This window comes from Pseudophryne corroboree, chromosome 5 (assembly GCF_028390025.1).
Source record: "Pseudophryne corroboree isolate aPseCor3 chromosome 5, aPseCor3.hap2, whole genome shotgun sequence".
Lineage (NCBI taxonomy): Eukaryota > Metazoa > Chordata > Amphibia > Anura > Myobatrachidae > Pseudophryne > Pseudophryne corroboree.
This window is the reverse complement of record NC_086448.1, coordinates 677703396-677728712: the sequence shown is the minus strand read 5'-3', so window position 1 is coordinate 677728712 and position 25317 is coordinate 677703396.

Genomic DNA, 25317 nt, shown 5'->3' with positions numbered 1-25317 from the left:
ACCAAATATATCTTTTAGCAAGAAAAACAGTGGTCAGCTCTCTGCTGTAGTTACCTGTTGGTGAAAAGGAGAGACAGGAGTCAATTCCAAATATCAGTTGAAGATGCAACCAATGAAACACAGGTATAACACTGCTATTGATATTAGCTGCCACTTAATAACTAGCCACTTCATATACTAGCCACTGCAGCGTCCTAATAGGCCTGGCGTCCTATACTATACTGAATAAGTAAGTCTACAAACACATGTTCTTTATGATTACAACCCCCTCCCCCACACAGCAACCCTCCACCAAAAGGTGTTAATCAACTACCAAATGTGAGATCACTAAACCCCAGTCAATCACAAAGTTTTTGCAGACTACAGATATTAATCCACTTAACAATTTACCAAATATATCTTTTAGCAAGAAAAACAGTGGTCAGCTCTCTGCTGTAGTTACCAAATATATCTTTTAGCAAGAAAAACAGTGGTCAGCTCTCTGCTGTAGTTACCAAATATATCTTTTAGCAAAAAAAACAGTGGTCAGCTCTCTGCTGTAGTTACCAAATATATCTTTTAGCAAGAAAAACAGTGGTCAGCTCTCTGCTGTAGTTACCAAATATATCTTTTAGCAAGAAAAACAGTGGTCAGCTATCTGCTGTAGTTACCAAATATATCTTTTAGCAAGAAAAACAGTGGTCAGCTCTCTGCTGTAGTTACCAAATATATCTTTTAGCAAGAAAAACAGTGGTCAGCTCTCTGCTGTAGTTACCAAATATATCTTTTAGCAAGAAAAACAGTGGTCAGCTCTCTGCTGTAGTTACCTGTTGGTGAAAAGGAGAGACAGGAGTCAATTCCAAATATCAGTTGAAGATGCAACCAATGAAACACAGGTATAACACTGCTATTGATATTAGCTGCCACTTAATAACTAGCCACTGCAGCGTCCTAATAGGCCTGGCGTCCTATACTATACTGAATAAGTAAGTCTACAAACACATGTTCTTTATGATTACAACCCCCTCCCCCACACAGCAACCCTCCACCAAAAGGTGTTAATCAACTACCAAATGTGAGATCACTAAACCCCAGTCAATCACAAAGTTTTTGCAGACTACAGATATTAATCCACTTAACAATTTACCAAATATATCTTTTAGCAAGAAAAACAGTGGTCAGCTCTCTGCTGTAGTTACCAAATATATCTTTTAGCAAGAAAAACAGTGGTCAGCTCTCTGCTGTAGTTACCAAATATATCTGTTAGCAAGAAAAACAGTGGTCAGCTCTCTGCTGTAGTTACCAAATATATATTTTAGCAAGAAAAACAGTGGTCAGCTCTCTGCTGTAGTTACCAAATATATCTTTTAGCAAGAAAAACAGTGGTCAGCTCTCTGCTGTAGTTACCAAATATATCTTTTAGCAAGAAAAACAGTGGTCAGCTCTCTGCTGTAGTTACCAAATATATCTTTTAGCAAGAAAAACAGTGGTCAGCTCTCTGCTGTAGTTACCAAATATATCTTTTAGCAAGAAAAACAGTGGTCAGCTCTCTGCTGTAGTTACCAAATATATCTTTTAGCAAGAAAAACAGTGGTCAGCTCTCTGCTGTAGTTACCTGTTGGTGAAAAGGAGAGACAGGAGTCAATTCCAAATATCAGTTGAAGATGCAACCAATGAAACACAGGTATAACACTGCTATTGATATTAGCTGCCACTTAATAACTAGCCACTTCATATACTAGCCACTGCAGCGTCCTAATAGGCCTGGCGTCCTATACTATACTGAATAAGTAAGTCTACAAACACATGTTCTTTATGATTACAACCCCCTCCCCCACACAGCAACCCTCCACCAAAAGGTGTTAATCAACTACCAAATGTGAGATCACTAAACCCCAGTCAATCACAAAGTTTTTGCAGACTACAGATATTAATCCACTTAACAATTTACCAAATATATCTTTTAGCAAGAAAAACAGTGGTCAGCTCTCTGCTGTAGTTACCAAATATATCTTTTAGCAAGAAAAACAGTGGTCAGCTCTCTGCTGTAGTTACCAAATATATCTTTTAGCAAGAAAAACAGTTGTCAGCTCTCTGCTGTAGTTACCAAATATATCTTTTAGCAAGAAAAACAGTGGTCAGCTCTCTGCTGTAGTTACCAAATATATCTTTTAGCAAGAAAAACAGTGGTCAGCTCTCTGCTGTAGTTACCAAATATATCTTTTAGCAAGAAAAACAGTGGTCAGCTCTCTGCTGTAGTTACCAAATATATCTTTTAGCAAGAAAAACAGTGGTCAGCTCTCTGCTGTAGTTACCTGTTGGTGAAAAGGAGAGACAGGAGTCAATTCCAAATATCAGTTGAAGATGCAACCAATGAAACACAGGTATAACACTGCTATTGATATTAGCTGCCACTTAATAACTAGCCACTTCATATACTAGCCACTGCAGCGTCCTAATAGGCCTGGCGTTTAAACCATAACAAATTTGCTGATAAACATGTTATACAGATGCTCCGACTAAATGTAAATAACATTTTCCCTCTGTATGACCTCTGAACCTAGACCGTGAGACAGCACGCTCTCGCTCTGTCTCAGGCCTGCACAAACTCCTGCCTGTGTTGCACTTTATGGCTACTGGCAGCTTCCAGCCTGTGACTAGCGATGTTATTAGTATCTCACAGGCCACCTTTTGGAAATATGTAATTCAGGTGAGTTAAAACATACATACACGTCTATGTCTAAGTGGTGCTTCTGTAATGTAATAGAACACAGTATTGTATTGATTACAGGTCATGACACTCACCTTTAATTTTGGAATGTCCACTCAGGTTTTGGATGTCTTGGATGGCCACAGTGGCGGAACTAGCGAGCGGTGGGCCCAGGTGCGACAAAATGCTTTGGGCCCCCCATCCAAGTCCACCCCCTCACCCCTGGAGAGGATCTGGTGAGGGGGGCCTGCTCAGGGCCAGAGAAATGGATACCTAGCAACAGTGCCGTAACTAGACATTTTAGCACTGTGTGCAAGAAACGGCATCGGAGCCCCACACCTGCATGCAAAACAGGGGCAGTGCGCGGCATAGGCGCGCGCAAAAATACATAGTGGCGTGGCTTCATGGGGATGGGGTGTGGCCACAAAATAATACCAATTCATAAAACGGTGCACAGTAGTCTCCATTATTCAATTTACGCCGCACAGTAGCACCACTACACCAGGTTGAGACTCTTTTACACCTTACGGCGGACAGATTCCTCTTTTTACACATTACGCCAGACAGCGTCCCCTTTTTACACATTACGGCAGACAGCGTCCCCTTTTTACACATTACGGCAGACAGCGTCCCCCTTTTTACACATAACGGCTGACAGCGTGCCCTTGTTAAACATAGCGGCAGACAGCGTACACTTTTTACACATAGCGGCAGACAGTATGCCCTTGTTACACATAGCGGCACACAGCGTGCCCTTTTTACACATAACGGCAGACAGCATGCCCTTGTTAAACATAGCGGCAGACAGCGTACACTTTTTACACATAGCGGCAGACAGTGTGCCCTTGTTACACATAGCGGCAGACAGCGTGCCCTTTTTACACATAACGGCAGACAGCGTGCCCTTTTACACATAACGGCAGACAGCGTCCCCATTTTACACATTACGGCAGACAGCGTGCCCTTGTTACACATTACGGCAGACAGCGTGCCCTTGTTACACATTACGGCAGACAGCATCCCCCTTTTTACACATTGCGGCAGGCAGATTCCCCCTTTTTACACATTGCGGCAGGCAGATTCCCCCTTTTTACACTTTGCGGCAAGCAGATGCCCCCTTTTTACACATTGCGGCAGGCAGATTCCCCCTTTTTACACATTGCGGCAAGCAGATTCCCCCTTTTTACACATTGCGGCAGGCAGATTCCCCCTTTTTACACATTGCGGCAAGCAGATTCCCCCTTTTTACACATTGCGGCAGGCAGATTCCCCCTTTTTACACATTGCGGCAAGCAGATTCCCCCTTTTTACACATTGTGGCAAGCAGATTTCCCCTTTTTACACATTGTGGCAGACAGTCCCCCTTTTTGTAGAAAGAAAGAAAGAAAGAAAGAAAGAAAGAAAGAAAGAAAGATAAAAAAGAAAATAAAAGAAAAGAAAGAAAGAAAGAATGAATTATACTTACCCTCTCCGCTGGCTCAGGCTCCTCGGTGCAGCTTCTGTTCACTCACGATTCCCGGGCAGGAGAGAAGGAGGAGGAGGGAGGTGGAGGAGGGAGCCGCAGCAGCGCTGTGTTATTGGTGGAGGCGCTGCTGCTGCTGCTGCCCCTCTGCTTCACTATAGGCTGTTCTCGGAAGACAGCCTATAGTGAAGCAGAGGGCCAGCAGCGCCTCAACCAGTAGTAAAGCACTGCTGCGGCTCCCTCCTCCATCTCCCTCCTCCTGCTTCTCCCCCGTACCGCTGGTCCTCTCCTCTCCTGTCCGGGCGGCTGTGCGCTGCGGGCAGCGGTTGCCCGCAGCACACAGCGGCATGTAATGAGTCAGTTTGACTCATTACATGCTTTGGGCCCCTGGACAGAGGCGGGCCCCAGTGCAATGCACTGGTTGCACTGGCAGTAGTTCCGCCTCTGGATGGCCACATAGATGCCTCTCTCTGCTTCCCTACCCTGGAGTCGCAGTGGCATGCAGTCAGGGTAGCTTTATGTGATCTAGCGGCCATGGCCAATGTGCTGGGTGCCATAGATTAGACACACGTTGAGCTGAGGACACCTAGGGGCAGGCAATATATTTATACCAATACACATCTGGCCCAAGACACTAATGTGGAGGTGGTTTGTGGAGCGAATTAAACAATATACATATTCCGTGTTAACAATTTATTTTTTTTAACACACGAATTTATGAACCAAAAAAAACCAAAACATTTTAATGGTCACCATATTCTGTGCACGCATTATTATTATTATTTTTTTTTGTGTGCTGGGTGCCGAGGATTGTGCTGGCTCGTTGGTGCGGGTTCGACTTGAGCGTCGAACTGGGGATTGAACTGGGGTGTGGCTTGGTATAGTTGTCCCCGAGCTCGATGTCACATGGTGTGATGCCAACACACTTAGGCTTTGACTTAGATTGTTTAAGCTTGCTGTGAGCTGCGTATTAGCGGCAGTGTAGTTTGCTATAATTCGTGATAGGTTCTCATTTATCATTTGGTTATGTTGGATGATCTGGATGAGTGATTGTTGCTGCCGCTGTTGTTCATCCAAGATGCGTTGGAGGTTTGATTGCATTTGGCTGTTGTCTGCCCTCATCTGCTCCATGGAGTTTGCGATTCTGCCCACCTGCACTATAAGTCTGCCTGAGTTGCGACTCAGTCTAGGCAGATGATGGGGCAGACTTGACAGGTATTGGCTGTGGGTGTTGAGGCTTGCGCAGTATTGCACCTGTTGTGCGGACCAACGGATCCAAAACTCAGGGCCCATTTGTGTATCCATTTGTGTTGTGGTCAATTGGGGACTGTGTGATGTTTGGGGTGGTTGGGGTATGTCCTGCGGCGTGGTTGGCTGGGTCGGATCGATGGCCTGCAGGTGGAGTGTAAAGGACTCCTGGTCACGTTCCTGCTGGGCATCCTCGGTGATGATGGGTGGGTCTGTATGGGGTTGAAGACAGCTACTATTTAGTATATATGTAGCATTGGTTTTACTATAGCTTTACGTCAACATGCATTACTTCTTAATATTCATGTTGTAATTGCTAAATAGATTGTGGCCTCAACTTAACTATGTTGTTCACCTTTTTTTTAAAATATGTGGCTTCTAACGTTCACTACTCAGTTTTTTAAAGTTTGTGGGAATAGTTGGATTCTGAGCCATAATTAATGTTTAAACTAGTGATGAGCACCGGAAATTTTTCGGGTTTTGTGTTTTGGTTTTGGGTTCGGTTCCGCGGCCGTGTTTTGGGTTCGAACGCGTTTTGGCAAAACCTCACCGAATTTTTTTTGTCGGATTCGGGTGTGTTTTGGATTCGGGTGTTTTTTTCAAAAAACCCTAAAAAACAGCTTAAATCATAGAATTTGGGGGTCATTTTGATCCCAAAGTATTATTAACCTCAATAACCATAATTTCCACTCATTTTCAGTCTATTCTGAACACCTCACAATATTATTTTTAGTCCTAAAATTTGCACCGAGGTCGCTGGATGACTAAGCTCAGCGACCCAAGTGGCCGACACAAACACCTGGCCCATCTAGGAGTGGCACTGCAGTGTCACGCAGGATGGCCCTTCCAAAAAACACCCCCCAAACAGCACATGACGCAAAGAAAAAAAGAGGCGCAATGAGGTAGCTGTGTGACTAAGATAAGCGACCCAAGTGGCCGACACAAACACCTGGCCCATCTAGGAGTGGCACTGCAGTGTCACGCAGGATGGCCCTTCCAAAAACTACTCCCCAAACAGCACATGACGCAAAGAAAAATGAAAGAAAAAAGAGGTGCAAGATGGAATTGTCCTTGGGCCCTCCCACCCACCCTTATGTTGTATAAACAGGACATGCACACTTTAAACAACCCATCATTTCAGTGACAGGGTCTGCCACACGACTGTGACTGAAATGACGGGTTGGTTTGGACCCCCACCAAAAAAGAAGCAATTAATCTCTCCTTGCACAAACTGGCTCTACAGAGGCAAGATGTCCACCTCATCATCATCCTCCGATATATCACCGTGTACATCCCCCTCCTCACAGATTATCAATTCGTCCCCACTGGAATCCACCATCTCAGCTCCCTGTGTACTTTGTGGAGGCAATTGCTGCTGGTGAATGTCTCCACGGAGGAATTGATTATAATTCATTTTAATGAACATCATCTTCTCCACATTTTCTGGATGTAACCTCGTACGCCGATTGCTGACAAGGTGAGCGGCGGCACTAAACACTCTTTCGGAGTACACACTTGTGGGAGGGCAATTTAGGTAGAATAAAGCCAGTTTGTGCAAGGGCCTCCAAATTGCCTCTTTTTCCTGCCAGTATAAGTACGGACTGTCTGACGTGCCTACTTGGATGCGGTCACTCATATAATCCTCCACCATTCTTTCAATGGGGAGAGAATCATATGCAGTGACAGTAGACGACATGTCCGTAATCGTTGTCAGGTCCTTCAGTCCGGACCAGATGTCAGCATCAGCAGTCGCTCCAGACTGCCCTGCATCACCGCCAGCGGGTGGGCTCGGAATTCTGAGCCTTTTCCTCGCACCCCCAGTTGCGGGAGAATGTGAAGGAGGAGATGTTGACAGGTCGCGTTCCGCTTGACTTGACAATTTTCTCACCAGCAGTTCTTTGAACCCCAGCAGACTTGTGTCTGCCGGAAAGAGAGATCAAAGGTAGGTTTTAAATCTAGGATCGAGCACGGTGGCCAAAATGTAGTGCTCTGATTTCAACAGATTGACCACCCGTGAATCCTTGTTAAGCGAATTAAGGGCTCCATCCACAAGTCCCACATGCCTAGCGGAATCGCTCTGTGTTAGCTCCTCCTTCAATGTCTCCAGCTTCTTTTGCAAAAGCCTGATGAGGGGAATGACCTGACTCAGGCTGGCAGTGTCTGAACTGACTTCACGTGTGGCAAGTTCAAAAGGTTGCAGAACCTTGCACAACGTTGAAATCATTCTCCACTGCGCTTGAGACAGGTGCATTCCACCTCCTATATCGTGCTCAGTTGTATAGGCTTGAATGGCCTTTTGCTGCTCCTCCAACCTCTGAAGCATATAGAGGGTTGAATTCCACCTCGTTACCACTTCTTGCTTCAGATGATGGCAGGGCAGGTTCAGGGGTTTTTGGTGGTGCTCCAGTCTTCTGTACGTGGTGCCTGTACGCCGAAAGTGTGCCGCAATTCTTCTGGCCACCGACAGCATCTCTTGCACGCCCCTCTCGTTTTTTAAATAATTCTGCACCACCAAATTCAAGGTATGTGCAAAACATGGGACGTGCTGGAATTTGCCCAGATTTAATGCACACACAATATTGCTGGCGTTGTCCGATGCCATAAATCCACAGGAGAGTCCAATTGGGGTAAGCCATTCTGCGATGATCTTCCTCAGTTGCCGTAAGAGGTTTTCAGCTGTGTGCGTATTCTGGAAAGCGGTGATACAAAGCGTAGCCTGCCTAGGAAAGAGTTGGCGTTTGCGAGATGCTGCTACTGGTGCCGCCGCTGCTGTTCTTGCGGCGGGAGTCAATACATCTACCCAGTGGGCTGTCACAGTCATATAGTCCTGAGTCTGCCCTGCTCCACTTGTCCACATGTCCGTGGTTAAGTGGACATTGGGTACAACTGCATTTTTTAGGACACTGGTGAGTCTTTTTCTGAGGTCTGTGTACATTTTCGGTATCGCCTGCCTAGAGAAATGGAACCTAGATGGTATTTGGTACCGGGGACACAGTACCTCCAACAAGTCTCTAGTTGGCTCTGCAGTAATGATGGATACCGGAACCACGTTTCTCACCGCCCAGGATGCCAAGGCCTCAGTTATCCGCTTTGCAGCAGGATGACTGCTGTGATATTTCATCTTCCTCGCAAAGGACTGTTGGACAGTCAATTGCTTGGTGGAAGTAGTAAAAGTGGTTTTACGACTTCCCCTCTGGGATGACCATCGACTCCCAGCAGCAACAACAGCAGCGCCAGCAGCAGTAGGCGTTACACGCAAGGATGCATCGGAGGAATCCCAGGCAGGAGAGGACTCGTCAGAATTGCCAGTGACATGGCCTGCAGGACTATTGGCATTCCTGGGGAAGGAGGAAATTGACACTGAGGGAGTTGGTGGGGTGGTTTGCGTGAGCTTGGTTACAAGAGGAAGGGATTTACTGGTCAGTGGACTGCTTCCGCTGTCGCCCAAAGTTTTTGAACTTGTCACTGACTTATGATGAATGCGCTGCAGGTGACGTATAAGGGAGGATGTTCCGAGGTGGTTAACGTCCTTACCCCTACTTATTACAGCTTGACAAAGGCAACACACGGCTTGACAAATGTTGTCCGCATTTCTGTTGAAATACTTCCACACTGAAGAGCTGATTTTTTTGGTATTTTCACCAGGCATGTCAATGGCCATATTCCTCCCACGGACAACAGGTGTCTCCCCGGGTGCCTGACTTAAACAAACCACCTCACCATCAGAATCCTCCTGGTCAATTTCCTCCCCAGCGCCAGCAACACCCATATCCTCCTCATCCTGGTGTACTTCAACACTGACATCTTCAATCTGACTATCAGGAACTGGACTGCGGGTGCTCCTTCCAGCACTTGCAGGGGGCGTGCAAATGGTGGAAGGCGCATGCTCTTCACGTCCAGTGTTGGGAAGGTCAGGCATCGCAACTGACACAATTGGACTCTCCTTGTGGATTTGTGATTTCGAAGAACGCACAGTTCTTTGCTGTGCTTTTGCCAGCTTAAGTCTTTTCATTTTTCTAGCGAGAGGCTGAGTGCTTCCATCCTCATGTGAAGCTGAACCACTAGCCATGAACATAGGCCAGGGCCTCAGCCGTTCCTTGCCACTCCGTGTGGTAAATGGCATATTGGCAAGTTTACGCTTCTCCTCCGACGATTTTATTTTAGATTTTTGAGTCCTTTTTTTACTGATATTTGGTGTTTTGGATTTTACATGCTCTGTACTATGACATTGGGCATCGGCCTTGGCAGACGACGTTGATGGCATTTCATCGTCTCGGCCATGACTAGTGGCAGCAGCTTCAGCACGAGGTGGAAGTGGATCTTGATCTTTCCCTATTTTTGGAACCTCAACATATTTGTTCTCCATATTTTAATAGGCACAACTAAAAGGCACCTCAGGTAAACAATGGAGATGGATGGATACTAGTATACTTATGGATGACGAGCGACTGCCGACACAGAGGTAGCTACAGCCGTGGACTACCGTACTGCGTCTGCTAGTAAAGACTGGATGATAATGATATAAAAAATATATATATATCACTACTGCAGGACAGGTATATATTGTATAATGACGGACCTGCTGGACACTGTCAGCACTGCAGACTCCTAAACTACTAGTATGAAGAAGATAGAAAAAAAAAACCCACCACAGGTAGGTATACAATTATGGACGAGCGACTGCCAGTGCCGACACAGAGGTAGCTACAGCCGTGGACTACCGTACTGCGTCTGCTGGTATAGACTGGATGATAATGATATAAAAAATATATATATATCACTACTGCAGGACAGGTATATATTATATAATGACGGACCTGCTGGACACTGTCAGCACTGCAGACTCCTAAACTACTAGTATGAAGAAGATAGAAAAAAAAACCCACCACAGGTAGGTATACAATTATGGACGAGCGACTGCCAGTGCCGACACAGAGGTAGCTACAGCCGTGGACTACCGTACTGCGTCTGCTAGTATAGACTGGATGATAATGATATAAAAAATATATATATATCACTACTGCAGGACAGGTATATATTGTATAATGACGGACCTGCTGGACACTGTCAGCACTACAGACTCCTAAACTACTAGTATGAAGAAGATAGAAAAAAAAAAAAACACCACAGGTAGGTATACAATTATGGACGAGCGACTGCCGACACAGAGGTAGCTACAGCCGTGGACTACCGTACTGCGTCTGCTAGTATAGACTGGATGATAATGATATAAAAAATATATATATATCACTACTGCAGGACAGGTATATATTGTATAATGACGGACCTGCTGGACACTGTCAGCACTGCAGACTCCTAAACTACTAGTATGAAGAAGATAGGGAAAAAAAAACCCACCACAGGTAGGTATACAATTATGGACGAGCGACTGCCGACACAGAGGTAGCTACAGCCGTGGACTACCGTACTGCGTCTGCTAGTATAGACTGGATGATAATGATATAAAAAATATATATATATCACTACTGCAGGACAGGTATATATTGTACAATGACGGACCTGCTGGACACTGTCAGCACTGCAGACTCCTAAACTACTAGTATGAAGAAGATAGAAAAAAAAAAACCACCACAGGTAGGTATACAATTATGGACGAGCGACTGCTGACACAGAGGTAGCTACAGCCGTGGACTACCGTACTGCGTCTGCTAGTATAGACTGGATGATAATGATATAAAAAATATATATATATATATCACTACTGCAGGACAGGTATATATTGTATAATGACGGACCTGCTGGACACTGTCAGCACTGCAGACTCCTAAACTACTAGTATGAAGAAGATAGAAATATAATGAATGACGGACCTGCTGGACACTGTCAGCAGAATGCGTTTATAGAATAAATAAAAAAAACCACCACACGAGTGTTTAACTTTTTCAGGCAGACAATATACTGGTGGTCACTGCTGGTCAGTCACACTGGCACTCTGGCAGCAAAAGTGTGCACTGTTAAATATGTACTCCTGCTATAACTGCTCCCCAGTCTCCCCCACAATTAAGCTGTGTGAGCAGTGAGCACTACTCAGCACAGTCAGATATACATAGATGATATTATCATGCAGCACACTGAGGCTGAGCACAGATATGGTATGTGACTGTGTATCGTTTTTTTTCAGGCAGAGAACGGATTATATTAAATAATAAATAAAACTGGTGGTCACTAGTATAACTATCAGCAAAACTCTGCACTCTCTGAGTACTCCTAATGCTCCAGTAAATCAAGTGTCTCACTCTCTATCTAAACGGAGAGGACGCCAGCCACGTCCTCTCCCTATCAATCTTAATGCACCGGTGAAAATGGCAGCGACGCGCGGCTCCTTATATAGAATCCGAGTCTCGCGAGAATCCGACAGCGGGATGATGACGTTCGGGCGCGCTCGGGTTAGCCGAGCAAGGCGGGAAGATCCGAGTCTGCCTCGGACCCGTGTAAAAAGCGTGAAGTTCGGGGGGGTTCGGTTTCCGAGAAACCGAACCCGCTCATCACTAGTTTAAACACGAAGAACTCTAACAAATACAAATTACTACATTTACATATTGGGTATGAAGCTTCCTTTGGAATAACACACACAATACAATAAATGTGTTGACCAATACACTCATACATTGTTCAAGGCAGTCAGTGGTCTGCCCAAAACGTTAACAAATATAGTGGTCTAAAATGTACACATTAACAATGGGTGAAAAAGTATTAAGGTGCCCTATGTTTAGAACTGGTAATGTTGGCCATGCCAAACAATTGGATGAGACTTTACATTTATGTCGGTTTTTTTCGTAAAAATTTATGTCAAACAAATGTGTTGATATGGCTAACATCACATTTGACAATTAACCATCTAAAAATACCTTAACACCATGTGCTTGTTGTTGTTGATTATTGCAAGGATGACTGGTCATTTGTGTAATATTTTTTGCTCTGCACTAACAGTGGTGCAGATGTATAAACCTGGAGAAGGCATAAGGAAGTGAAAAACCAGTGATATGTGCAAGGTGATAAAGGCACAAGGCAAACAGCTCCAATATGTAAATTAACATTTGTGTTTATTTTGTACTGCTGCCTTTATCCCCTTGCACATATCAGTGTTTTTTCACTTCCTTATGCCTTCTCCAGGTTAATAAATCTACCCCACTGTTTTTTAACTTATTTACACGTAATTGTTATGTTTACTCACCAGACAACTGAGGGGATTGTGGATCCTCACTTTGTGGGCTGGCCAATAGAGCTAGTGGTGGCAGGGCCGACACTGCGGAGATACACCGTTGGGGTGGTGATGCTGGTGCTGGAGCTTCTGCCTCAAGACGGCGTCTCTTGGGTGGCCTCGTAGCCACAGTAACCGAGCCCTGTGATGTGCGCCTTAGTGGAGGGGGATTTGCCGAAGAAGAACCTATGTGATAAGATAAACATTAACATTTTGTGTTTCTATGTGTTTGCAGAATATGTGTTTACAGTAAAATCTTACCTGCATTGACACCATCTGCATCTCTTGGCAGTGTGGGTTGTGGCCTGGCTGTGCTGCTTCTCTTGCGTACTGTAGAAATATGAAGAATGTACTTATGAACATACTATTTTGTTGATATGTTTATGCAAATTCCTTATTGTGATGTAAACATATGTGGTACCTGATGAGAAGTAAACTAAACAATGCTTATGCCTTTCTGCCTGACTTCATTGGGTGTGTATCATTTAAATTAGAAAGAAATTTGCAAAATAATCCATACACAAACGCAAGTAATTACAAAAATTTTACTACTTAAAACTAAAACGTCGTAGCTTGACACAACCACAATATTGCACGCTAAGGTCCCAATTTTTGATGCTAACAATAAAACACTAGCCACAAATATCTGCGAAAACTTGTAAACATCACAACCAAATATGCATGAAAAAACACATGAAGCACACAAAGGACAACCCAGAACAACACACAATAAACATAAATGCTATGAAATGTGTTAAAAAAAAAAATATTCATCACACTTCTTTAAAATACACCTACAAACATTTACTTTTGGCATAAAACACCAGAAAAAGGACAAGGCAACCACAAAAAATCAACTATACAAAGGTTAAAAAAATACATAATTGAGAATAACACTACATCAGGCCTGGCCAACCTGTGGCTCTCCAGATGTAGTGAAACCATAGGCGTGCGCAGCACATATTATTAGGGGGTGCACCGTCGTAGGGGTGTGTCTAGCACCGCCTTTTGGGCATGTCTAGCACCATCTATTGACGTCAACGCAATATAAAATATCCACCCTTGTGCCAATCCTAATAAAGCAGATACATTGTCAGATGTTGTGGTGTGCACCAAACAAACACCCCTGATGGCACTCACTGCAATTACACTGCTCCTCCTCAGCCTGGTCTGGCTCCCCCTCTCTTTCCCCTGCAAGCTGCAGCAGCTTATTTACCAGTCAGTCACTCACTGACACTGACAGTCGTACACTAGTACTGCTGCTGCTGGAAAAATGAGTGATGTATCAATACTGCTGCCGGCCGCCTGCCAGTATTGAATTTGTCTCCCTAAGAGGAACGCTGGCTGCATGCTGCTCCTCATCAGTGTCTGGCATTGGCATAGCATAGAAGGAGAGAGGTGGGCATGTGGCGGGTGTGATGGGTGGGCGGTGGCATCCTTGATTAACCCAGGTGTCCGGTCAGTAATGCAGTCCTCACAGGGTGCAGCACAGAGTGGACCATAATCAGCCTGCTCTGCGATCGTTGCATTAGGCATGTGAGAACAGGGGTGCCAGACATTAGGGGGTGCCTGTGCGCACCAGGCACCCCCCCTGCGCACACCTATGAGTGAAACTACACATCCCAGCATGCCCTGTCACAGTTTTAGCATTCCCTAATAGCAACTGTGGCAAGGCACGATGGGACTTGTAGTTTTACAACAGCTGGAGAGCCACAGGTTGGCCAGGCCTGCACTACATCACCAACACATTAGAAGAATGAACCAACTTACCATCACAATTAGCTAGAAGACATTTCAGACAACTAAGGACAAAGCACAGATGTTTAAATTTAAAAAAGAAAAAGAAAAATAACTCACCATCCTGCCTTGGCCGATCCTAATCCCGGACATAAGTGGCACCAACCACTTCTGGCAGAATGAGTGCACGCACAAGCTCCTCCCAATCACGGTAAGATGCACGGAAGGGGTGTCCACCCCCGGTTTGGTGGGCTGATTTAGCCTCCTTGGCCATCTTCGCCTTGACACGGCGCTTTATGTCGTAGAAACGCTTACGACACGTGTCCACGGTCCGCCTCACTACACCCTCACTATTAACAGCCGCAACGACCTTCCCCCACAGAACACTCTTCCTGCGTGACGACACCTTTGCAGCATCATGGCCAAACAACTGCCGATGATGCCTCATCAGCTCCCGCACCAAAGCCATATTTTCAGCGTAGCTGAATTTTACATTGCGGCCAGTCTTTGTAGTGGTGCGTGGCTGCGGAGCCACAACACCATCATTATCACTGGAGGCCGCAGCAGCAACCTCCCCCTCCTCCTCACTAACCTCCTCCACCTCACTAACCTCCTCCACCTCACTAACCTCCTCCACCTCACTCACCTCCTCCACCTCACTCACCTCCTCCCTCTCACTCACCTCCTCCACCACACTCACCTCTGACTGGGACATAATCAGGACAAACAACAAATAACACTGAGAAAAAAAAACAGTAAACACACTCCTCCACTACCACTACACACCACACACCAAACACACACACACTCACTCACTCACTCACAAACAATGACAATAGACGTGAAATACAAAACAATGACAAAAAACTAGACAGACTTTTAAATAACTACACAACAAGTATGACAAGACTACTTACACACACAGTACAGCACTCAACAATCACAAAGAACCTCCTCAAAACCGCCAAAATCTCCAAACAACTCACCAACTCCAGTCCTAACACACCTTCCTCTCACCTCTCCACTAGCTAAACCCACGAGGTTCGGACGGTTTGGGGCGTTTTTATAGTAATGTGTACAGACACTCCTCCATCACGAATCAAACCAATCACGGACCAGTGACAAAAACGAAACCTAGGAAAAAAACGCGTCCATGAAGTTTGAACGGACAAACACTGCCGTAACCAAAATGTGATGCAGTCGTAAAAAAAACCTCATAACACGACCGCAAAATCACTAAATCGGCCGCATTCTACCTTACAAAACCAAACCTTACATCAGAAAACACGAAAAATACAAATACGACAGCTTAGTAAATGAGGCGTAACAATTTCAAAAAGTTGCAAATACACACATTCGATGTCATTCGTGATGAATCTCCCTCCAAATCGGTACTAATACGAATTTTAGTAAATATACCCCACAGTCTGGTATTCTCATTGCTTCCTAACTCACAGAACTACTTAATACACGTGTAGATGCCATGGAAAGCCTCCAATGATCGCAGACAGCTACTGTAAGATTGCATGCATCCCTGAACAGAAGGACCCACTGAGCTGTGATAGCTACAGGCTAATCTCATCAATTAATCAGATATGGAATTATTTGCCAAAGTTCTTGCTAACAGTCCCCAGTGATGCTGCAGCTAATACAGATTGGATTTATATCTGGACAACATAACAAAAATTCCCAAAACCCTATAATGTCACTTTCATTAGATGCTAATAATGCTTTTGATTGCCTTGCTGGATTTACATGTTTTCTGTACTTGAAATCTTAACTTTCCAAATGCTCGATGATACTATGTCAGTTTTAGAGGGTTCCCTCTGCTCAGATTTCACTGACGGGACCTATAGGGGTCATTCCGAGTTGATCGCTAGCTGCCGTTGTTCGCAGCGATCAGGCTAAAAATTGGCATTTCTGCGCATGCGTATGGGCCGCAGTGCGCACGCGCGACGTACTTTCACACAAAACTATGCAGTTTCACACAAGGTCGAGGACGCTTTTCTGTCGCACTGCTGATCGGTGAGTGATTGACAGGAATGGGGCGTTTCTGGGAGGTAACTGACCGTTTTCCGGGAGTGTGCTAAAAAACGCAGGCGTGTCAGGTAAAAACGCAGGCGTGCCTGGGGAAACGGGGGAGTGGCTGGCCGAACGCTGGGTGTGTTTGTGACGTCAAAACAGGAACTAAGCAGACTGAAGTGATCGCAAGGAAGAAGTAGGTCTGCAGCTACTCAAAACTGCTTGAAAAAATTTCAGCACTGTTCTGCTAACCTTTCGTTCGCACTTCTGCTAAGCTAAGATACACTCCCAGAGGGCGGCGGCTTAGTGTTTGCACTGCTGCTAAAAGCAGCAAGCGAGCGATCAACTCGGAATTAGGGCCTATGTCCAAATGTTTTCACACTCAGGGAGAAACCCATCATCCCTAATGGATGAAAGAGACCCAAGTGGGAGTTAATAAATATGAGATAAGTATTGTAGTGGATTACATCATTTTCACTATTTCCCCTTCACAGACAACGCTCCCAAATTCTCGTACATTTTTTGTCGATTTCAAAATGATCTCAGGCTACAACACTTAATAGTGTTACAGTATATCACAGGGGCCTAACAGAAGAGAACAGAAATAAATGTTAAATCTTTGATATTCAATAGCAGTCCCCAACAACAGCTGTCTTGTGGCCTATTTATTAAATTGTGATAAATGTCCCGAAGCCTTATGTTTCTTGATGCTGCTATTCATTGATATATAGGAATACATTTCAAGGCTATTTATCATTCCTCCACAGTCAGGAAAGCTGCTGTGATAAGCAGTAGTCTTAGTTAATCCCACCAGCAGTACTTTTGCCATGACAGTAGTGAAACTTTACGCTGCCAGTAACTATGATGCGGATTCCAAATTGAGAAGAAAGCAAAAATGGATATAATTTGGTACCTGGAACTAGCCATGTAGCAATGCAAGGGGTGCAAATACATTTATTATTTTTGCATGGAGGGTAAACATTAGAGATGAGCGGGTTCGGTTCCTCGGAATCCGAACCCGCCCGAACTTCATGTTTTTTTTCACGGGTCCGAGCGACTCGGATCTTCCCGCCTTGCTCGGTTAACCCGAGCGCGCCCGAACGTCATCATGACGCTGTCGGATTCTCGCGAGGCTCGGATTCTATCGCGAGACTCGGATTCTATATAAGGAGCCGCGCGTCGCCGCCATTTTCACTCGTGCATTGAGATTGATAGGGAGAGGACGTGTCTGGCGTCCTCTCCATTAGAATAGAGATAGATTAGATAGAGAGAGAGAGATTGTGCAGAGTCGCAGACAGAGTTAGTTTACCACAGTCAGTGACCAGTGCAGTTGCTAGTTAACTTTTATTTAATATAATATATCCGTTCACTTCTCTCTGCTATATCCGTTCTCTGCCTGAAAAAAAAAACGATACACAGCACAGTCAGTCACACAGTGTGACTCAGTCTGTGTGCACTCAGCTCAGCCCAGTGTGCTGCACAGTCATCAATGTATAAATTAAAAGCTTATAATTAATTGTGGGGGAGACTGGGGAGCACTGCAGGTTGTTAGCAGGAGCCAGGAGTACAATTATATTAATTAACAGTGCACACTTTTGCTGCAGGAGTGGTGACCAGTGCCTGACCACCAGTATAGTATTGTTGTATACTACTAATATCTCTTTAAATATCAACCAGTCTATATTAGCAGCAGACACAGTACAGTGCGGTAGTTCACGGCTGTGGCTACCTCTGTGTCGGCACACGGCAGGCAGTCCGTCCGACCAGAATTGTATTATTTATTATTATATACCTACCACCTAACCGTGGTTTTTTTTTCATTCTTTATACCGTCATAGTGTCATCCTAATTGTTACGAGTATACTACTATCTCTTTATCAACCAGTGTACAGTGCGGTAGTTCACGGCTGTGGCTACCTCTGTGTCGGCACACGGCAGGCAGTCCGTCCGACCAGAATTGTATTATTTATTATTATATACCTACCACCAAACCGTGGTTTTTTTTTCATTCTTTATACCGTCATAGTGTCATCCTAATTGTTACGAGTATACTACTATCTCTTTATCAACCAGTGTACAGTGCGGTAGTTCACGGCTGTGGCTACCTCTGTGTCGGCACACGGCAGGCAGTCCGTCCGACCAGAATTGTATTATTTATTATTATATACCTACCACCTAACCGTGGTTTTTTTTTTCATTCTTTATACCGTCATAGTGTCATCCTAATTGTTACGAGTATACTACTATCTCTTTATCAACCAGTGTACAGTGCGGTAGTTCACGGCTGTGGCTACCTCTGTGTCGGCACACGGCAGGCAGTCCGTCCGACCAGAATTGTATTATTTATTATTATATACCTACCACCTAACCGTGGTTTTTTTTTTCATTCTTTATACCGTCATAGTGTCATCCTAATTGTTACGAGTATACTACTATCTCTTTATCAACCAGTGTACAGTGCGGTAGTTCACGGCTGTGGCTACCTCTGTGTCGGCACACGGCAGGCAGTCCGTCCGACCAGAATTGTATTATTTATTATTATATACCTACCACCTAACCGTGGTTTTTTTTTCATTCTTTATACCGTCATAGTGTCATCCTAATTGTTACGAGTATACTACTATCTCTTTATCAACCAGTGTACAGTGCGGTAGTTCACGGCTGTGGCTACCTCTGTGTCGGCACACGGCAGGCAGTCCGTCCGACCAGAATTGTATTATTTATTATTATATACCTACCACCTAACCGTGGTTTTTTTTTCATTCTTTATACCGTCATAGTGTCATCCTAATTGTTACGAGTATACTACTATCTCTTTATCAACCAGTGTACAGTGCGGTAGTTCACGGCTGTGGCTACCTCTGTGTCGGCACACGGCAGGCAGTCCGTCCGACCAGAATTGTATTATTTATTATTATATACCTACCACCTAACCGTGGTTTTTTTTTCATTCTTTATACCGTCATAGTGTCATCCTAATTGTTACGAGTATACTGCTATCTCTTTATCAACCAGTGTACAGTGCGGTAGTTCACGGCTGTGGCTACCTCTGTGTCGGCACACGGCAGGCAGTCCGTCCGACCAGAATTGTATTATTTATTATTATATACCTACCACCTAACCGTGGTTTTTTTTTTCATTCTTTATACCGTCATAGTGTCATCCTAATTGTTACGAGTATACTACTATCTCTTTATCAACCAGTGTACAGTGCGGTAGTTCACGGCTGTGGCTACCTCTGTGTCGGCACACGGCAGGCAGTCCGTCCGACCAGAATTGTATTATTTATTATTATATACCTACCACCTAACCGTGGTTTTTTTTTCATTCTTTATACCGTCATAGTGTCATCCTAATTGTTACGAGTATACTACTATCTCTTTATCAACCAGTGTACAGTGCGGTAGTTCACGGCTGTGGCTACCTCTGTGTCGGCAGTCGGCAGGCAGTCCGTCCATCCATAATTGTATTATTATTATAATATATACCACCTAACCGTGGTTTTTTTATACCACCTAACCGTGGCAGTCCGTCCATAATTGTATACTAGTATCCAATCCATCCATCTCCATTGTTTACCTGAGGTGCCTTTTAGTTCTGCCTATAAAATATGGAGAACAAAAAAGTTGAGGTTCCAAAATTAGGGAAAGATCAAGATCCACTTCCACCTCGTGCTGAAGCTGCTGCCACTAGTCATGGCCGAGACGATGAAATGCCAGCAACGTCGTCTGCCAAGGCCGATGCCCAATGTCATAGTACAGAGCATGTCAAATCCAAAACACCAAATATCAGAAAAAAAAGGACTCCAAAACCTAAAATAAAATTGTCGGAGGAGAAGCGTAAACTTGCCAATATGCCATTTACCACACGGAGTGGCAAGGAACGGCTGAGGCCCTGGCCTATGTTCATGGCTAGTGGTTCAGCTTCACATGAGGATGGAAGCACTCAGCCTCTCGCTAGAAAACTGAAAAGACTCAAGCTGGCAAAAGCACCGCAAAGAACTGTGCGTTCTTTGAAATCCCAAATCCACAAGGAGAGTCCAATTGTGTCGTTTGCGATGCCTGACCTTCCCAACACTGGACGTGAAGAGCATGCGCCTTCCACTATTTGCATGCCCCCTGCAAGTGCTGGAAGGAGCACCCGCAGTCCAGTTCCTGATAGTCAGATTGAAGATGTCAGTGTTGAAGTACACCAGGATGAGGAGGATATGGGTGTTGCTGGCGCTGGGGAGGAAATTGACCAGGAGGATTCTGATGGTGAGGTGGTTTGTTTAAGTCAGGCACCCGGGGAGACACCTGTTGTCCGTGGGAGGAATATGGCCGTTGACATGCCAGGTGAAAATACCAAAAAAATCAGCTCTTCGGTGTGGAGGTATTTCACCACAAATGCGGACAACAGGTGTCAAGCCGTGTGTTCCCTTTGTCAAGCTGTAATAAGTAGGGGTAAGGACGTTAACCACCTCGGAACATCCTCCCTTATACGTCACCTGCAGCGCATTCATAATAAGTCAGTGACAAGTTCAAAAACTTTGGGTGACAGCGGAAGCAGTCCACTGACCAGTAAATCCCTTCCTCTTGTAACCAAGCTCACGCAAACCACCCCACCAACTCCCTCAGTGTCAATTTCCTCCTTCCCCAGGAATGCCAATAGTCCTGCAGGCCATGTCACTGGCAAGTCTGACGAGTCCTCTCCTGCCTGGGATTCCTCCGATGCATCCTTGCGTGTAACGCCTACTGCTGCTGGCGCTGCTGTTGTTGCCGCTGGGAGTCGATGGTCATCCCAGAGGGGAAGTCGTAAGCCCACTTGTACTACTTCCAGTAAGCAATTGACTGTTCAACAGTCCTTTGCGAGGAAGATGAAATATCACAGCAGTCATCCTACTGCAAAGCGGATAACTGAGGCCTTGGCATCCTGGGTGGTGAGAAACGTGGTTCCGGTATCCATCATTACTGCAGAGCCAACTAGAGACTTGTTGGAGGTACTGTGTCCCCGGTACCAAATACCATCTAGGTTCCATTTCTCTAGGCAGGCGATACCGAAAATGTACACAGACCTCAGAAAAAGAGTCACCAGTGTCCTAAAAAATGCAGCTGTACCCAATGTCCACTTAACCACGGACATGTGGACAAGTGGAGCAGGGCAGGGTCAGGACTATATGACTGTGACAGCCCACTGGGTAGATGTATGGACTCCCGCCGCAAGAACAGCAGCGGCGGCACCAGTAGCAGCATCTCGCAAACGCCAACTCTTTCCTAGGCAGGCTACGCTTTGTATCACCGCTTTCCAGAATACGCACACAGCTGAAAACCTCTTACGGCAACTGAGGAAGATCATCGCGGAATGGCTTACCCCAATTGGACTCTCCTGTGGATTTGTGGCATCGGACAACGCCAGCAATATTGTGTGTGCATTAAATCTGGGCCAATTCCAGCACGTCCCATGTTTTGCACATACCTTGAATTTGGTGGTGCAGAATTTTTTAAAAAACGACAGGGCCGTGCAAGAGATGCTGTCGGTGGCCAGAAGAATTGCGGGACACTTTCGGCGTACAGGCACCACGTACAGAAAACTGGAGCACCACCAAAAACTACTGAACCTGCCCTGCCATCATCTGAAGCAAGAAGTGGTAACGAGGTGGAATTCAACCCTCTATATGCTTCAGAGGTTGGAGGAGCAGCAAAAGGCCATTCAAGCCTATACAATTGAGCACGATATAGTAGGTGGAATGCACCTGTCTCAAGTGCAGTGGAGAATGATTTCAACGTTGTGCAAGGTTCTGATGCCCTTTGAACTTGCCACACGTGAAGTCAGTTCAGACACTGCCAGCCTGAGTCAGGTCATTCCCCTCATCAGGCTTTTGCAGAAGAAGCTGGAGGCATTGAAGGAGGAGCTAACACGGAGCGATTCCGCTAGGCATGTGGGACTTGTGGATGCAGCCCTTAATTCGCTTAACAAGGATTCACGGGTGGTCAATCTGTTGAAATCAGAGCACTACATTTTGGCCACCGTGCTCGATCCTAGATTTAAAGCCTACCTTGGATCTCTCTTTCCGGCAGACACAGGTCTGCTGGGGTTGAAAGACCTGCTGGTGACAAAATTGTCAAGTCAAGCGGAACGCGACCTGTCAACATCTCCTCCTTCACATTCTCCCGCAACTGGGGGTGCGAGGAAAAGGCTCAGAATTCCGAGCCCACCCGCTGGCGGTGATGCAGGGCAGTCTGGAGCGACTGCTGATGCTGACATCTGGTCCGGACTGAAGGACCTGACAACGATTACGGACATGTCGTCTACTGTCACTGCATATGATTCTCTCAACATTGATAGAATGGTGGAGGATTATATGAGTGACCGCATCCAAGTAGGCACGTCACACAGTCCGTACTTATACTGGCAGGAAAAAGAGGCAATTTGGAGGCCCTTGCACAAACTGGCTTTATTCTACCTAAGTTGCCCTCCCACAAGTGTGTACTCCGAAAGAGTGTTTAGTGCCGCCGCTCACCTTGTCAGCAATCGGCGTACGAGGTTACATCCAGAAAATGTGGAGAAGATGATGTTCATTAAAATGAATTATAATCAATTCCTCCGCGGAGACATTGACCAGCAGCAATTGCCTCCACAAAGTACACAGGGAGCTGAGATGGTGGATTCCAGTGGGGACGAATTGATAATCTGTGAGGAGGGGGATGTACACGGTGATATATCGGAGGGTGAAGATGAGGTGGACATCTTGCCTCTGTAGAGCCAGTTTGTGCAAGGAGAGATTAATTGCTTCTTTTTTGGGGGGGGTCCAAACCAACCCGTCATATCAGTCACAGTCGTGTGGCAGACCCTGTCACTGAAATGATGGGTTGGTTAAAGTGTGCATGTCCTGTTTTGTTTATACAACATAAGGGTGGGTGGGAGGGCCCAAGGATAATTCCATCTTGCACCTCTTTTTTCTTTTCTTTTTCTTTGCATCATGTGCTGATTGGGGTGGGTTTTTTGGAAGGGACACCCTGCGTGACACTGCAGTGCCACTCCTAGATGGGCCCGGTGTTTGTGTCGGCCACTAGGGTCGCTAATCTTACTCACACAGCTACCTCATTGCGCCTCTTTTTTTCTTTGCGTCATGTGCTGTTTGGGGAGGGTTTTTTGGAAGGGACATCCTGCGTGACACTGCAGTGCCACTCCTAGATGTGCCCGGTGTTTGTGTCGGCCACTAGGGTCGCTAATCTTACTCACACAGTCAGCTACCTCATTGCGCCTCTTTTTTTCTTTGCGTCATGTGCTGTTTGGGGAGGGTTTTTTGGAAGGGCCATCCTGCGTGACACTGCAGTGCCACTCCTAGATGGGCCCGGTGTTTGTGTCGGCCACTAGGGTCGCTAATCTTACTCACACAGCTACCTCATTGCGCCTCTTTTTTTCTTTGCGTCATGTGCTGTTTGGGGAGGGTTTTTTGGAAGGGACATCCTGCGTGACACTGCAGTGCCACTCCTAGATGGGCCCGGTGTTTGTGTCGGCCACTAGGGTCGCTTATCTTACTCACACAGCGACCTCGGTGCAAATTTTAGGACTAAAAATAATATTGTGAGGTGTGAGGTATTCAGAATAGACTGAAAATGAGTGTAAATTATGGTTTTTGAGGTTAATAATACTTTGGGATCAAAATGACCCCCAAATTCTATGATTTAAGCTGTTTTTTAGTGTTTTTTGAAAAAAACACCCGAATCCAAAACACACCCGAATCCGACAAAAAAAATTCGGTGAGGTTTTGCCAAAACGCGTTCGAACCCAAAACACGGCCGCGGAACCGAACCCAAAACCAAAACACAAAACCCGAAAAATTTCAGGCGCTCATCTCTAGTAAACATTGGCTGCTTTTGCCTGTAGCCCACAAATGGTGGACATATTCATTTTTACACAGCAATTTACATTTGAGTTTGGACAGGCTTCTGGAAGTTTGTGTGCTTTCATATGTTTACAGTGGACCGCAAATCTATTTTTTTATAAGAATGCAACATAGAGCAGTGATCCTTCCATAATCAAGGGTGGTAACAACAACATCCACCAATCAGCCTGTGACCCGCCGAGGCATGGACTCAACAAGACTCCAGAAGATGTCCTGTTGTAACTGGAGCCAAGATGTTAGCAGCAGACCTGTTAAGTTCTGTAAGTTGTGAGGTGGGGCCACCATGGTTCGGACTTGTTTTACAGCACATCTCACATATGTTTGATCGGAATGAGATCTGGGGAATTCAGAGGCCAAGTCTGCACCTTGAACTTTTTGTCATGTTTTGTCCTATAACCATTCCTGAACAATTTTTGCAGTGTGGCAGTGCATTATCCTGCTGAAAGAGGCCAATGCCACCAGGTAATACCGTTGCAATAAAAGGCCGCAGCAATGTTTAGATAGGTGGTACAGGTACATGTCAGAGTAACTTCCATATGAATGCCCTGGTAAACAAGGTGTGCCACCAGAACACTGCCTAGAGAATCACACCGCCTCCTCCGACCTGTCATCTTCCCATAGTGTATCCAGGTGCTATCTCTTCCCCAAGTGAACGACACACATACCTGGTCAATCACACGATGCAAAAGAAAATGCGATTCATCATCTTTTTCCATTGCTCCATGGCCCAGTTCTGATGCTCATGTGCCAATAATAGACCCTTTCAGAGGTGTTAATTGGTAAACAGGGGCACTATGACTGGTTTGCAGCCCCATTCACATGTTCATAGCCAGCAATACATGCAATTTGTGTTTCAGTAGCTCTTCAGTAGGATTGGACCAGACGGGCTAGCCTTGCTGTCCACACGCATTAATGAAGTCTGGGCGCCAGTTCATTAGTTGTGCTTGGATCACTTTTGGTAGATACTAAGGGGGTAATTCAGAGTTGATCGCAGCAGCAAATTTGTTAGCAGTTGGGCAAAATCATGTGCACTGCATGGGGGGTTGGGG